This window comes from Myotis yumanensis, unplaced genomic scaffold (genome assembly GCF_028538775.1).
Source record: "Myotis yumanensis isolate MYYU_CA2020_CCGP unplaced genomic scaffold, mMyoYum1.0.hap1 SCAF_1, whole genome shotgun sequence".
NCBI lineage: Eukaryota > Metazoa > Chordata > Mammalia > Chiroptera > Vespertilionidae > Myotis > Myotis yumanensis.
The window spans coordinates 123,330,329-123,346,874 of record NW_027223752.1 but is presented as its reverse complement, the minus strand read 5'-3'; the positions used below and the strand labels follow the sequence as shown (position 1 = coordinate 123,346,874).

Genomic DNA, 16,546 nt, shown 5'->3' with positions numbered 1-16,546 from the left:
ACTAATGTTGATTATGATGCTTATTGATTTCCCACTGTGCAGTTTATCATTGTATTGCCATGCAATACACAGTGATAACAGCAACAATAATCTATATATATAAAAGGATAATATGCAAAGTGTCCCCCCCACCCCCCGGGGAGTTGGACCAGGAGACGGCGAGTTCTATCACTCACTATGACATGTGCTGACCACTAGAGGTCAGCGCGGAATGAAGGAAGGCCCCAGCAAGCAGCTGAAGGCCCCAATCAGCCCTGATCACTGGCTAGGCCTAGGGACACTACCCATGCACGAATTTTGTACACCAGGCCTCTAGTGATAATATAAATAATAATAACATTTTTAACATTTAATCTGTAGTGTACAGAGAGGATTCATTGTGTTAAAGGATACAAAGTTTCATGAACATTAAAAATTTATTGAGTACAAAATACATGCCATTAACTGTGCTAAATATTTTCATATACAATAGCTCATTTCATCAGTATTAAAATTCTTTGTACTATTATTTCCCTCACTTTGTACCTGAGGAAACACATATAATGAAGAGTAAGTGACTTTTTCAAAATCACAATAAACTAAATGGGAAAAGCTGGGATGAAAACTAAGATCTTCCAAAGAGTGCCCAGTCTTGCTTGCTATTTTATTTTATAACCCAAATATCCAGTAAGTTACACAATTATAGGAGTCTTTTTTTATCCTTCTCTGAATCTCTCAGCAATTCTGTTTATTCAACTTCTAAAACATATCCTAATCTAACTATTTTGCAACATCTCAATTGATGTTATCCCAATCTAGGCCACTATTATCATCTCACCTGAAATGCATCAATAGCCTCTTAAATTTTGCTTTGTTTTAATATTTTTTCCTAATGTGGTCCATTTTTTTAAAAGAAAAATAATAACATTATTAAACACAATAAAAATATATTAATTATAATCTTGCTTAGAAGATTTCCCATAACTCCTACCTATTTATTAAGCTTTAAAGTGCCTACAGCACATTTTGTTTTCATATATATTTGTTTTTCTGTTCATGAATGAAAGAAATGTTGGGCTTTGCCTATTATGACTCACTGGCCATGTAGTATATATGCTATATCTTGGGTATTGTTACACATGAAGAAACTATCATAACAGTCATGGCTATTTTCTATCAGTAAAATAATGGCTACCATGAGTGAACATCACTTGTTCATTGTTTCCACACAAATTGCACCAAGATATTTCATTTCCCATGAACCATTAAGACTTCCATACTTGCATAGAAACCACTTTGCAGTTGTTTGGAAATAAAACAATATCACTCAAGATAAGACAGCATATACTTATTTAAAAAAAAACAGTTCAGGATAAAAAACACAAGATTTAAAGCAGAATACCTGGGTTCAATTTTTATCTACACCCATGTATTAGTAAGGTATCTTAACAAGTATTTTAACTTTTAAGTTAGTTCCACTTAGTACCTAACTCATAGATCAGGGAGGTTTTCCTTGTAATTACTATTATTAATTTCATTATTGTTAATATTATTATTTTATTTCATTGGTAATTGGGAGGAAATAGGTTATTAGAAATAAGAGAAGTGATTATAGTACACAGAGCCATGCCTCAGCACTGTCACTGTCAATCCCAATTTATAAAACAGTCAGATAGTGCCATGCCTTACTTGATCAGACCCTGTTACACATAAAGAGAAAGAGGAGAGAGAGTACTTTGATGAAAAGTAAAGACAAATATTAGAAAATTTAGAATCCTAAATATGAGGTTCATGAAGTATAGAAACATTGTTAAAATATGATATTCTTATAATAAATAACAAATTTTCAAGTTTATTGAGGCAGACCACTTTCAGAATGGAATAGAGTTGTAAAATATTTCATTGTGGAAAGTATCAATAGCTTCACATAAAATACAATGACAATATACATACACAGGTCCTGTCTCAAAAAATAACCATAAAACATTTAATCAAAATTGTGCACAGTTTTTATTTCAGAGAGGAAGGGAGAAAGAGAGAGAGATAGAAACATCAATGATGAGAGAGAATCATTGATTGGCTGCCTCCTGCACACACCTATTGGGTATTGAGCCTACAACCCAGGCATGTGCCCTGACTGGGAATTGAAACCTAACCTCCTGGTTCATAGGTTGACACTCAACCACAGAGCCACACTGTCTGGGCTGTGCACATTTTTGTTAATGTGGGTTAGCTACTCATTCTTTCATAATCTAGTGAGCTAGTATTAGCACTAACAGACTAAAATTATCTATGGACAAAATATGTAGAATGAAGAAAGTTTAACCTGGCAGTCTTAGTGTATATCTAACCAAAAAGGGGAGCCAGAAAAATGTGAACATACCCAAATCACTGAGCCTCCAACTTAACTTATATTAATCAACTTACAGGTATTCATATGATAACTGTCCTTAATTAGATAAGATGTCAACTGGATTCAGGAATATATAATTTGCAGTGCTTGTATTGGTTTAGAATATAAGATTATAAGGTCTTCCAACACTGTACTAAAACATTTCAGTAAAGTCATACTACTTTCTTTCAAAAAAATAAAAGAAAAGAAAGAAAATTTAATCTGTTAACCCACTGTGCAAACATCATTATTCCACTTTAGTGATAAAACATCAGTGTTAACAGGAGCACAGTTTGGAAGTGACAACTGAATCCAAAGCTAAATGGATATCAAATGCTAAACATATCTGTTAGGATACAGATATGCTTAGATTAGCAAAAGGGTAAGAAGAAGGACAAGGTGAGAGTGACATCTCAATAAAAGAAGAAAATAACATTCATATTAATTTTGCAATAAAACACTTCTAACAAGAATATCTTATGAAAAACAAAAATGTCTGAAATAGGAAAAATCTAACATACAGTCAATATTTCACTCAATACTTCTCTGGCAGCTTTACCTTATGAAATTGAGAAAATAACTTGCTATTCAATCTCAGCCACCTGTGAATAATGTTCATGAAAATTAAAGATAAATGTCTTCTATTTACAAAACAATTAATGGATTAAAAAACTCATATTGGCACAGTAGAACCCTACTGCCTAAGAAATATGATGCCTGTGTACTTTCAAGTGATTTGATTGTGTTGTGTCTTATTTCCCATAATATATATATATCATTCATATTGTAGCATGTGACAAGATTTCCTTCTTTTTTAGGATTAAATAATATTTCATTTTGTTTATCCATTCATCTGTTGATGGACATGAGTTCTTTCACTTCTTATAAATAATGCTATTATGAACATGGGTGTGCAAATACCTTGTTGAGAACTGGCTTTAAAATTATTTTGGATACACACCCAGATGTGGAATTTCTGGATTACATAGTAATTCTTTTTTAATTTTTTGAAGAATCTTCATACTGGTTTTCATAGCAGCTGTATCATTTTATATTCTTTTCAGACCTCTCAGATATCATTTCTCACATTCTTAACAGCTCACACCAGTCCAGCCCCACTGACCTTTCCTCATTAATTATTAGTGTGATTTTGCAAATGGCCAAGTCAAATATGAAAAAAATGCTCAAAGTCATTAATCATCAGGGAAATGCTAATTAAAACCACAGTGAGATATCACCTCAGTTCTATCAGAATGGCTCTCATCAAAAAATCAACAAACAACAAGTGCTGATGAGAATGTGGAGAAAAGGGAACACTAGTTCACTGCTGGTGGGAGTGCAGATTGGTTCAGCCACTTGGAAAACAGTATGGAGCTTCCTCAAAATGCTAAAAATGGAACTTCCATTTGATCCAGTGTTCCCACTTTGGGAATATATCCTAAAAACCCCAAAATACCAATCAGAAAGAATATATGCACCCCTATGTTCATAGCAACATTACTACAATAGCTAAGATTTGGAAACAGCCCAAATACCCATCAGTAGATGAATGGATTAAAAAAAGCTATGGGACATTTACACAAAGGAATACTGTGCAGCTATAAAGAAGAGGGATCTCTTATCCTTTGGGACAGCATGGATGGACCTGGAAAATATTATGCTAAGTGAAATAAGCCAATCTGAGAAAGACAGATATCACATAACCTCACTTATTTGTGGAATCTAATGAACAAAATGAATTGACCAACAAAACAAGACCTGAAACATGGAGTCATGGAATGACTGACATAACTCAATGTGGGGTTGGGTGGACAAGAAGAGATAAACCAAAGAACTTATATACTTACTAGAGGCCCAGTGCACGGATTTGTGCACCGGTGGGGTCCGTCAGCTTTGCCTGCAGTAATTGGGCCGAAACAGGCAGTCCAAAGACGTCTGCCACTCCTGCCTGCCATTCCCACTCATCCCAGCCCTGCTGTGCCTGCCACAGACTCACACCCAGTCAGTCCTGATAGGGAGAGGGTCATGCCGAGAGCCCTGCCTCTGGTGCCTGTAGGTCAGCTGAGCAGTGCTTCTACTGTGGGAGCACACTGACCACCAGGGGGAAGCTCCTGCTTTAAGTGTTTTCCCCCTGGAGGTCAGTGTGCAATATAGCGATGGGTCAACCAGTCGTTCAGTCGTTCGGTCACTTAGGCTTTTATATATATAGACTAGAGGCCCGATGCATGAAATTTGTGCAAGGGGCTCGGTCCTTGCAGCAGTGGCAGCTTGCCTTGGCCCTCGCAGCCCCAGTTTTATCTGGAAGGTCATCTGGATGGACGTATGGAAGGTTGTTCCGTTGTCTAGTCTATTTAGCATATTATGCTATTATTATTATAGAAGATATGCATAGCCCATGTACTGGGCAGTAGAGTAGTAAAGAGCTGGGGGGTAGGTAGGAACTGGGAGGAGTTTGGTAAAGGTGGGTGGGAAATGGGGGAGATAGCTGTAATACTATTAACAATAAAAATATATTAACAAATAATTAGTGTGGTCTTATCTCAGTGATCTTGTCCTTGCTTTCTCTTTCAGAAATATTTGCCAAACTCCTATACTTCTTTCAGGTATTTATTCAAATATCAGCTTTTCATTGCAATTTTCCCAAAACATTTTATTGAAACTTAAATTATGTTGGACTACTTGTTTCAGCTCTCCCATCTACTACTCTTACATTTTACTTATATATTTGCCCATGGTCTGTGTCTCTTTTTCAGAATGTCCATAAGAACAGGAATTTTTTTGTCTTCTCATTCACTGCTGGTATCTCCAGTGCCTGAAATTGTGCCTGGTACATAGAATTGCTCAATAAAATTTTTGTAACAATTGAACCCCAAGCTATTAGAAGTTATGTAAACTAACTGCATAATTAATCCATTATAGTTCTTCAAGAACTTCACTAAGAAACAGCCACATAGCCTGAGAAGAGAGGAAGGACATGGAAACCTGGGAACCAAAACAAGAACCTGAAGTCATATCAGATCAATGCTTTACAAAGAGTGTTACATAGAATTGTGGCCTTTAAATATTTATTGCCCACATATCCCTTAAAATACTTCTGAAAAACAAGGTAACCCTCACATATTTTTTTGGTTAACATCTAACATTATTTTCATAGTTTAATTGCAAAGAAGCATTGTAACTACTAACGTTAGAAAATAACATGGTCACACCATTTTTTAAAAATATATCCATTGATTGTGAAGAATTAAAAGTGTACATGTTAAAGGGTGAGTTTTATGACATATGAATTATATCTTATTTCAAAATATTTGACATGAAAAAAAAAAAAAAGAAAAGAAAGCAGGTATACTGGCCCTTTCTCTAAAGTTAAAATTTCCCCCTTTCTAATAACTACTTTTAACAATAACATCTTTGTTACTGTACAATTAATAAGACCTATTCTTTTAGATGAGATGGAAAAAGTTTTGTAACTTTTTTATTATTAAAAGGTTGCAGTGTTTAAAAAAATTGATCCCTAGAATATACAACAATTTGATACTCAATATAATCTAGTAAAAATTTAAAAACATGGTCATCTTTAATAGTAAAATTTTACATCATTTCTTTTTGTCCTTAAATAATGTTTCACTCTACTTTTCTCTACAGAATTTTATCTTGAGGTATTATGTTTAAATGCTTGAAAGTCATTTACTAATCAATATTTTATAATATCTATGTGAGTATATTTGAAGCTGAGATTGAAGTTATTCTTTGAGTCATCACTAAAAGTATGTTAGTACATAATTGATATAAACAATATAAATATGTCATGTTTTTTTGAAAAGTTCTTATTGGAAATTCATCTTTTAATCAGATGAGTGGGACTATTTTTCCCCCAATTAATTCATGTACACTGAATGATCATGACATTGTTAGAATAAAACTAAGATTTCACATTACTCATTTCTATTTTTCATTTTCCTAATTAAAAACTGAGAAACTTGCTCACATAAATAAGAATATGGAAAGGAAAATTCTTTGAAATTCTTCCAAGCTTTGGGAAGACTATCTTATAGTGCTATGCTACATCATCACAAATTATTTCCAGTAGCCTGTGCACTGACAACTCTATTAGGTCCCTCTTCAATTTTATTGAAAGCAAAAAGAATTGAAAACCACCCTAGTTGCAAGAGAATTTGCTGCCCAAATATAAGTCATTCACTTTTTCAATAACAGAATAATTTCCATTTGTTTGGTGTCCTGGAAGTTTTTTTCACCTTGAGGTAATGCACCAATAAAGATTAAAGTAGTTAACTATATCGTTTTGTTTTTTTTTTTCTCTTTTGTAAAAAAGGGTAACAGTGATTATCATGGGTCAGGGGAAATAACTTAAATCCCACCAACCTTTCCTCAAGCATATCAACTTTAGGAAAGTATACACATAGAGATTAAAATATTAATGTTAATTTCACTCTATCCTTCTACTCACAGGCCCTCATTTGAAGGTTGTCCCTTATAAAAATGGGGGTGGTTCATAAATGAGGGTCTTAAAATATTTAACAGGGTAGACATGTTTCACAATGCTGCTTTTTCCTTCACTCGTAAGAGATTTACAATATTAATAGTTCTCTGGTGAGGAAACCTGTTTGCTTTTCTTAAAGTCAGGCTTTCTAAGTTACATTTGAACAAAGAACCCTATTACCTTGTAGTAATATTTGACAAGTCACAGAATTAATAATCTGGTGGTAATGTTTAACAGTATGCTAAATGTTGCTACTGAAAGACATATATTTACCAAGTAAGAAGTTTGAGAAAAAAAATGGCATTAGAAATAAGGCTCTGGCATAAGAAAGTGAATTCTGACAACTAAAGAATCTGAGAGTACAGAAGGGCACAGGAGCTGAGAAGGATACCGCATTTTCAGAACAGAAAAGGGCCTAGTTCAAGAAATATGGGGGAAGGGAGAGGACTCAATGTCACCACCAAGTTATGTAAGTGAGTGACAAGATTTTCTAAATTCTAGGACACTCATACATATTCAACAGATAAGCTGCCGCTGATAATAGAGTGTTCTCTCTTCTGGAAAGTGGGGGTGGGAGCCTAGACAGAAAATAACTCTGCATCTCCAGAGATAAAGGGAGGAAATTCTTTCAGCCTCAACTGGTGCGAGGTGGAAAAAGATAACTTAGGGAGAAAAGAATCCCATGGCCCCAAATATAATCCTACTAGAGTACCAGTGCACAAAATTTGTGCACTGGGGGGGGGGGGGGGGCCCTCAGCCTGGCCTGCACCCTCTCCAATCCAGGACCCCTCTAGGGATGTCTGACTGCCTCTCACAATCCAGGACCGCTGGCTCCTAACTGCTTGCCTGCCTACCTGCCTGCCTGATCTCCCCTAAACACCTCTGCCTGCCTGATCACCCCTAACCACCTCTGCCTGCCTGCCTGATCGCCCCTAACTGCTCCCCTACTGGCCTGATTGCCCCTAACTGCTTCCCTGATCTCCCCTAACTGCCTCTGCCTCACCCTGCACCCTTGACCCAGGATTCCCTTCTCTGGCCAGTTGCTGGCACCCAGGACCTGGGCTTCCCTCCCTCTGCTGGCTGCAGGCACCCAGGACCTAGGCTGGCTTTGCCCGGTCCAGCTGCAGCCACAGGGGACAGTGGGTGGGAGGCTTTGCCTGGGCCACAGCTGCAGGCACTGTCACCTGGGACCATGAGGCATCGGTTTGTCCCTCTCCCGGCCGCAACCTGGCTGGTCCCCATTCCACTCTCCCTAGTGTTGAGTGTCTGAGCCGTTACAATGTGACGGTGTGAGGGCGTGACTGCCATTTGCATATTAGCTCTTTATTATATAGGATGTGGACAGATGAATTCATATCTAAGATGAGGGAAAATTATATATATATGAGTATATATATATAATCATGTCAGCTTTCCCTCAGAGATTGCATAGAACTATAATTAAATTTTGTGTGTTCAATGAAGTGCACAAATTTTTTGGAAAGACTCACACAAGAGATGTAAAAGAGGACAGTCAGGCTTTCAGCAGAAGGTGATATCTTTACTGAGACCCTAGGTAGCAGAAACAGAAGTCACCCAAGACATAGAGCATAGGATGTATCTAGGAACCATCTCATAAAAAGCTTCCTTGAATATTTCTTTCTTCTCAATACTCAGAGTGTAGTTTTAAAAAAAGTTTAGAAACATTATAGAAATCATTGCAAAGATAAGTAAAAGAGAAAAATAGCATAGAAAATACCTAGAGTGAATAAATACAAGTGAAAAAAACTAAAACTTGTCAGGCCAGTGAGAGGCACAGGGAAGATGAGATGCTGTAGTTGCCTGGTGAGCCTGAGGCCTGCTCTGCGGCATGGGCACCTTAAAAATAGCCACATGGACGAAAACTCAACTGCTTCAGAGGCCAACATCTGTCATAAAATTAAACATTGTTTCGGTCATTTCAAATTGCCACAGGACAGATTTTTAAAGGAACAAATCAAACTGGATGAAAGCTGGGTACCTTTGGAGCTAATGATAAAATTCAACAGGTTAAACCATCTAACAACAGACTTTAACGTAAAACATTGAGCAAATCAAAGGCAGAACTCGTGGGAATAAATGAAGAAATGACTAAAATCAGAAAGTTTCCAAACAAACTCCTCCCTGAAGTGACTGATGAGTATAATAATCATGTAAAAAACAGATCTGCTTATGTTAAAGACTTCTCTGCTGATGCAACCCTTGATGACATAAAAGAATGGTTAGGCCTGACTGGTGTGGCTCAGTGCTTGAGCATTGACCTATGAACCCAGAGGTTGCCTGTTAGATTTCTGGTGAGGGCACATGCCCAGGTTGTGATCCCCAGTAGAGGGCGGGAGAGAGGCAGCCAATAGATGTTTCTCTCTCATGTATGTTTCTATCTCGCTGTCCTCCCTTCTTCTTTCTCTAAAACCAATAAAAACAACAACAACGACAAAGAATGGTCATAAGATAAAGGTCAAGTACTAAATATTCAGATGAGAAGAACATTGCACAAAGCATTTAAGGCAAGCATGTCAAACTCAAAGGCTAACATGGGCCAAATAAGCAAGGTTTAAGTTTATGTGGGCTGAAAAAAAACAAAAGCTTAAATTTTCATAGAAACATAGGTTTATTTCAGTAGAGATATGCTGAAAACAAAGGGCTGAAATAAATGAATAATCATCAACATAAAATAATAGAACATTTTAATAAAATTTATTTTTTTTCTTGAACATTAATTTACCAGACACTGAATAACTGCACAAATGAATAGGTGTAATGCAAATAAACCTATTTTCCTTGTTCTCCAAAAGCGAAATATTTCCTGTTGCACACACTAAACAAGTCAGTACAAGACTAATGACGTGGCAATCAGCTGCTAAAATATTTGCTGCTAGTATCAGAGGAGAGAAATGGTGCGCCTGCATATAAGGCGCATAAGGGAAATGAATGCAACACGATTATAGTAATCAGTCATTAGCGAACATTGTAGATTGTTATTAATAATTATGTATAACAGGATATCATAAAAATAAAGTTACAAAATTCTGATTAAAATGTTTCTTACATACTGTTATATTGGTTGGGCTGCATGTGACCAGTGAGCCGCGAGTTTGGCATGCTTGATTTAAGGGATCAGTATTTGCTGTGTCCTATTGTACTGAATCTGCTAAAAAGTTTGTGAAAACCCCTGGACAAAAGTACAAACACACAGATCTGCTAATACTTTTCGAGGAAGATTACTTTGCAATAATGATAATTAATAATAATAATAAATAATAAAAATAGCAAAATAAAGTGAAAGCTAAATTGTAAACTACACAAGAGCAATGAGAAAAATAAAAGTTAGCAGAAAATGCTGAAATGAAATAGCTAAAAGAAAAGGTTGGCTGCTTGCTGAAATTGGCGAGGGGAGGGGGGGTCTGGGGGGGAGGAACCTAGATGATCAGACCTGGAGAAGACACACAGGTATTTTCTCAAGCATGGTGAAATATAATGGAAGATTTTGTCAGAGGAGCAAAAGAGGAAATAATTTAACTTACAGAAAAAGCTAAGGAAGCACGGGGTACTGAAAATGCAAGTAATGGTAACCTACAATTAAAGAACAAAGAAATGACATGAGAAGTACTAGATTAAGGTGTGAACAAGAAGCATAGGAACATATCATAAAGAATCAACAAGAATCCCTAAACAAATGGAAGACAAAAGGTCGCAGATTTAAAGGAAAAGGAAAGGGAAAGAAAGCTGCCCAGACTGGATCTGCTAAAGGAAAGGTACAGTTTCAGGGCAAGAAAACAAAAGTTAATAGTGATGATGAACATAATGAAAATGGTGCAGAAGAAACAGACAAAACAGCAGAAAACAGATAATGGTGTCGGAGACCAGTAGTTTACTGGAAACATTTTTTCTTCATTTGAATTAGGTTTTCAGCTGCTTTTGTCTTTGAAGGCTTTGAAAAAAGCAAACACACACACACACACACACACACACACACATACACACACACACAAAAGAATTTGGTCTGTTTCAATGTCCACTTGTAAAGAAAGAAATTTTTTTGTTGTTTAACTTGTCTTTTTGGTTACTCAAATGAACTTTTTTTAATGTACAGTTCTGTGTTATTACAGATGATTCAAATATCATAAGAAAGATTCTTGTACTAAATTGCCTTTGAATATGAGAATGCATTAGTACAAATTAATAAAATATATACTATATAAAAAAGTAAAACATTATCTATTTAACCCCTGTTTAGATGGGCATCCTTCTTGGGGTTCTCTGAACAAACATTTGACAAAACTGGACTGAGCCTGGACAAATCATCATCTGGGGGTTGAAAATAAACCCCACTGAATCAACTCCTCATTCAAACTTAACTTCTTAAGGCCCTTTTTGAACAAAGTCCTAGGGTCAGTCCATGGAGTTCCTAAAGAATGCAAATGCCAGAAATGACTTAAATGTGAATCCAAGAGACAGACTTATGTTTAACTTTAATATCAGTTACTATGGCAACCAATGGGCTATTTAAAGTTATTAGCATTCTAGCCCATTGAGTTAATAATATAGACAGGAATAACATAAAAGTTGAGCAAAAGCAAATTGCTTTAATGTCACATCACATAGCAATGACAGTGAAAGCTGTGCAAATTTAAGAAGGTTCAGAAGGTTTGGAGAAACACAGTTTACAGGACAAATCAATCAGCAATTCTAAGAATTTGTAGCACAATATTGTGTCTCTTCCCTATCATGTTCTTCAAGCTTTCTAAAATTCTAAGTGCAGGATTTAAACAAAACAATTAAGTCAAATTGGAATAGACAGATTGATCTTTAGCCAAAATCTTTTATAACTACATAGTCTCCATCTTACTAACTATTCCTTGTTTCATCTCACGTACACAATTAAGAATGGAATATAAAGTTAACTCTGCGATACCCAGAAGATTTTAATGAGGATAAAGGTAATGCAATAAGGAAGAAAGGATCAAGTTTCATGAACTGCTGTTTGAAAGATTCAACTGCTAAAAGCAGCAAAGAATGATATCTCATAAGCTGTTCAAACAGAGGGCTTATGTCACTGTATCACATAAGTATGGAGACTAGAACTAAAATAGCCCAAGTAACATTTTCATTAACATGAAGCCAAGTACAGTAGCAAAAACACCTTTAGGAAGAATCTTACTTCAAAAAAAATGTTTTTCCTCCTTACAGTTCATGGTATTTTCTGAATTACTCTTGGTCTGTTGCATATGTTTAAGCATCCAGGTGCTTGCCATGCTCAGGGGAAAGAAATTAACCTCTCTCCTTGCATGAGGCCTCCTTGACTTATGAGCCCACATGTGATGGAGATAAAGGAGAGAAAACTGAACAAGAAACTTAGGAGGATAGTGTTATACTGCGTAATCTTGCAGGGAATTTTTTTGCACCTTAAACAAACTGACTGGAGAATTCTCTCATCTTTTAATTAGTTATGAAGAAAGGGACACTCATCAACTTTTGGGACAGTGAATGTTGCCAGAGTGACCTTATAATTTTTAAAGGTGATGTCAGAAAATTACTTCAAGAATGTGTGCACGTCTGGTGGTGGATATCTGTGAGCTGTGATTACCCACAGACATGTCAACTGCCAAACCAACAGATCAGAGCACTGTGTTTGACATTTGAAAGACTCTCCTAAAGTGGGAAGAACAGGCTGAGATTTGCAGAAGCACTTGCCTGTATGGCCTTATCATTAAAACTGTTTGCTGATGTAGGTGGATTCACTCATCTATAACTTATACTTAGGGACCACCTTCGGAAAGCAGCATGTTGTAGTGGTTAAGAGTGTAACATCTAGAGACAGCAACCTGGGTTGACTCTTAGCTCCTCTTCTCTGGACAAATTATGTGACTAATCTGGGCTTCCTCTATTTCTTTCTCACAAGGCTATTCTAAACATCAAATGAGCCAATATATTTAAGGCCCTTAGAACAATGACCAACACAGAATTTGCAATATATACTGTTTTATATTCTCATTATATATTAAATACATTATAAAATTCACATAAAAATTGAAAAATAAGATAAGCAAAAATTGAACTTTTAACATTACTCTCCCTTGCCCCATGAATTTGCTTGCACAGCCCACTTAGACCATCGATCTGAAGCACAAAAGTTCAATAGGGAAAATTTTGAACAAGGTAGAATCAAAAGACAATGGTGGCAGTCCTTGTTCAAGCACAGACCTGAAGAGTAAATATAAAACAGTCCTAATATTTGTCCTGGTAGAACCTGGTATCTTGGGCTTCACTCTCATGAGCAAGAACAGAAGAGATTTTGAAACCTAATGCCATTTTATGTTAAATCATAAGGCTAAGTCTCTTGATTAAAATTTGACTTTCTTGCCCAGTGGGTGTGGTTCAGTAGTTGAGCATCAACCTATAAACCAAGAAGTCCCATTCCATTCCAGGTCAGGGCACATGACTGGGTTGCGGGCTCAATCCCCAGTAGGGGGCATGCAGGAGGCCGCCAATCAATCATTCTCTCACCATAGATGTTTCTCTCTCTTCCCCTCTCCCTTCCTCTCTGAAATCAATAAAAATATACATATATTTTAAATATATTTTTATTGATTTCAGAGAGGAAGAGAGAGGGAAGAAGAGATAGAAACATCAATGATAAGAGAGAATGAGCCCTGACCAGTTTGACTCAGTGGATAGAGCGTCGGCCTGCGGACCGAAGGGTCCTGGGTTCGATTCCAGTCAAGGGCATGTACCTTGGTTGCCGGCATAGCCCCAGTGGGGGGTGTGCAGGAGGCAGCTGATCAATGTTTCTCTCTCATCGATGTTTCTAACTCTCTATCCCTCTCCCTTCCTCGCTGTAAAAAATCAATAAAAAATATTTGGAAAAAAAAGAGAGAGAATGATTGATTAGCTGCCTCCTGCATGCGCCATACTGGGTATTGAGCCACAACCAGCAACATCCTGGTTCATAGTGGCTCAACCACTAAGCCACACCAACTGGGCAATAAAAATATATTTTTTTAAAAATTGACTTTCTTTACAGCCTTCTAACAAGAAAGAAATATTTTAGACTAAGAATAAAACCTCCTTAGTAGTTAAATTTCACATAATATATATTAAAGAAATGACCATTCTATTTATGAACTTAAAGTTATTGTGGGTTTTGTTAACATGAGGCAGCTTCCTGACTTCAATGAAAAGTTTGAGTTTTTAGGCCAACTAGACTGGGGACAGACCCTAGATGAAGGCGAATAAACCAGGATAATTCCTCTCTGTATGGCCTTCTCCTGCCAGCCAGATGCATCCTCCTGGTGATATCCCAGCTACTCAGATATTATTGCTTTACATTTATCTAAGTTGAATCATAGATAACTGACACTGCATTGTATTAAATATTGGATTGTAATCAGAAGAACCTAAACTTACTTATGTGGATTTAAATCACCAACCCTACCCCCCAACCCCCACCCCACCATATACACACAGTCTTATGATCTCAATGGGGGAATTGCTGAAGAAAGTACTCAGGCACAGCTAACTAGTGGCATGGAGCAATATTTTCAAGCCTCTCTCAAAAATAATTGATTTATATTTTCTTGTGAGAGGTTATTATTGTATCAGAAGGATCTCTGATCTGCTACCAGTTTTTAGTATTTCAGTGATGTCCTTACTAAAAAACATATAAGATAGGATGACTGATGATGCTCTTTTTTTTTTTGGACTATCGCTGTGATTGTCATCACAGGCCAAAGAACTAGAAAGCTTCAACAGGTTTACAGGATCCATATTACACTCACTCTATGAGGCCAACTCTCAAACGTCATGTCATTGCAATGATCACATCTACACAGCAAAAATATTCACATTTGCCTTGCGGTTGTCTGAAGGTGATTTGCCATGACAAATATCCACTTATAAACCAACGATGTGAGCCACCTCTTACTTTATGATCAACAATAAATTAACTCATCCCAATTTTCATGATTTGCCATTGCCATCATGTCTTTTTTTTCTACTTCAGAAAGAAAAATAACAATTCAACCTTGAGTTCAAAATCCCCAAGAAGCACTAACTCATGACAGTCTGCCTACCTCTGTGGAGTAGCATAAGCTTTAATGTCATGTTCCATTTTGTAATAGATACTACTAAAATGGTAATACTCAACCCATTTTTTATTTCATGGAATTTACTATTATTACTACTCCTTGAACCCATTAAGAAAATCAAGAAGCAAGTTCTTTAAGTTAAGATGTCCTTGGAGAATAATATAATAAATGTAGTTGTTTTCAAGGAGCAGAGATGTCTTATTTCTAAATACTATATATTTGTATTTCTGAGCTTCATCTCTATTGTACTCACTAAAAACTCATGTCTTTCTAAATATTTCTTCAATGTTGCATAGTCCTTCACTTACTTAATCAGTAAAAACCGACAGGTGACCATCACCTCTGGGGTAGGTAACCACAAGTCTTTCACTTGGCATCCTTTTCTTCCACCTTGCCACTATTCCCTCCTTCCCCATGCTCAATCATTCTTTAGCAGGTAGCTAAAATAATCTTTGTAAAATTAAAGTCTGATTCAGTTAGTATCTTAACTAAAATATTTAAATGAGGGCTCAAGGCAAGGCCAAAGTCCTTAAAAGGATCTCCTGAGCTCTTTATGATCAGTTCCCTATAATCTCTTCAGGATTTGGCATTGCAGGAACCAAGCTCTCACCAGCTGGCTTTTTTTTTTTTTAATCTTTATTGTTGAAAGTAGGCTTTGAACAAGTACTTTCTTCTGCCTGATGTGCTTATATTCTGTTCCTATCCTTCTCCAGCACTTCTGTTTTGCTCTGGTTAATTATCAACTCTCAACTTCAAAATCACTTTCTCTTGAAAGCCTTTTTTTTTTTTCCTCTCAAAGTCCAGGAAAGATGTCCTACCTTTCTGCTATTCACAACTTCCCTATTCAAACACTTACCACACTATATCATAATAGTCCTGTTAAATATTTGAGATCAGAAACTATGTCTGTCTAATTTATCTCTATAAACCCAAACCTGAATACAGTGGCTTAAATAGTAAAGACAATCAATAAACATTTGTTGAATGAATTGATGAGTTTGTTCTGAGGATTAAAACGGGATAATGCTATAAAGTACTTGGTCACAATGTCCTTTACAGGAACCTAAACATGCAAGTATAAAGACAGATGTGAGGGTAAGATGACAAAAACTACAGGATATTTTAACCTCTCGACTTTGAGCCTCAAGGTTTATACTTTTTGATGAATATAAATATTTAAATCATAACTATACTGCCAATGTGGATATATTTTAAGTGAGAAAATATTTCTTAAAATTAAAATGACAAAGGCAATTTAATTGTAAAGGAAATTAAATTTTAAATTCCATTACCATTCATTTGGTTGAATACTTTCAAACGAATCCATCATTTCTAATGTTAATTACATGAAAAAGATTTGATTCAGTAATTTTATTCTGTCCGTATCAAATAAAATTTATTGATTGATTGTTTTAAGAGAGAGAGAGAGAGAGAGAGAGAGATTTCTTGCTCCACTTATTGATACATTCATTGATTGATTCTTGTATGTGCCCTGGGAATCAAACCCACAACCTTGGCATATCGCATACCAAATTTTAATTGTGATTTCTGTCACTTGGTTTGAGATTA

At 36.2% G+C, this 16,546-nt stretch overlaps 1 protein-coding gene and 1 pseudogene across 1 annotated transcript in view; one reads left to right on the top strand and one right to left on the bottom strand.

Annotated features, from left to right (window-relative positions):
* LOC139013047 (MAM domain-containing glycosylphosphatidylinositol anchor protein 2-like) overlaps window positions 1–16,546 on the bottom strand; it is a 512,403-nt gene that overhangs the window by 40,617 nt on the left and 455,240 nt on the right. The gene's annotated exons all lie outside the window — the stretch shown is intronic.
* LOC138998768 (lupus La protein homolog) lies at window positions 8,745–10,741 on the top strand (annotated as a pseudogene).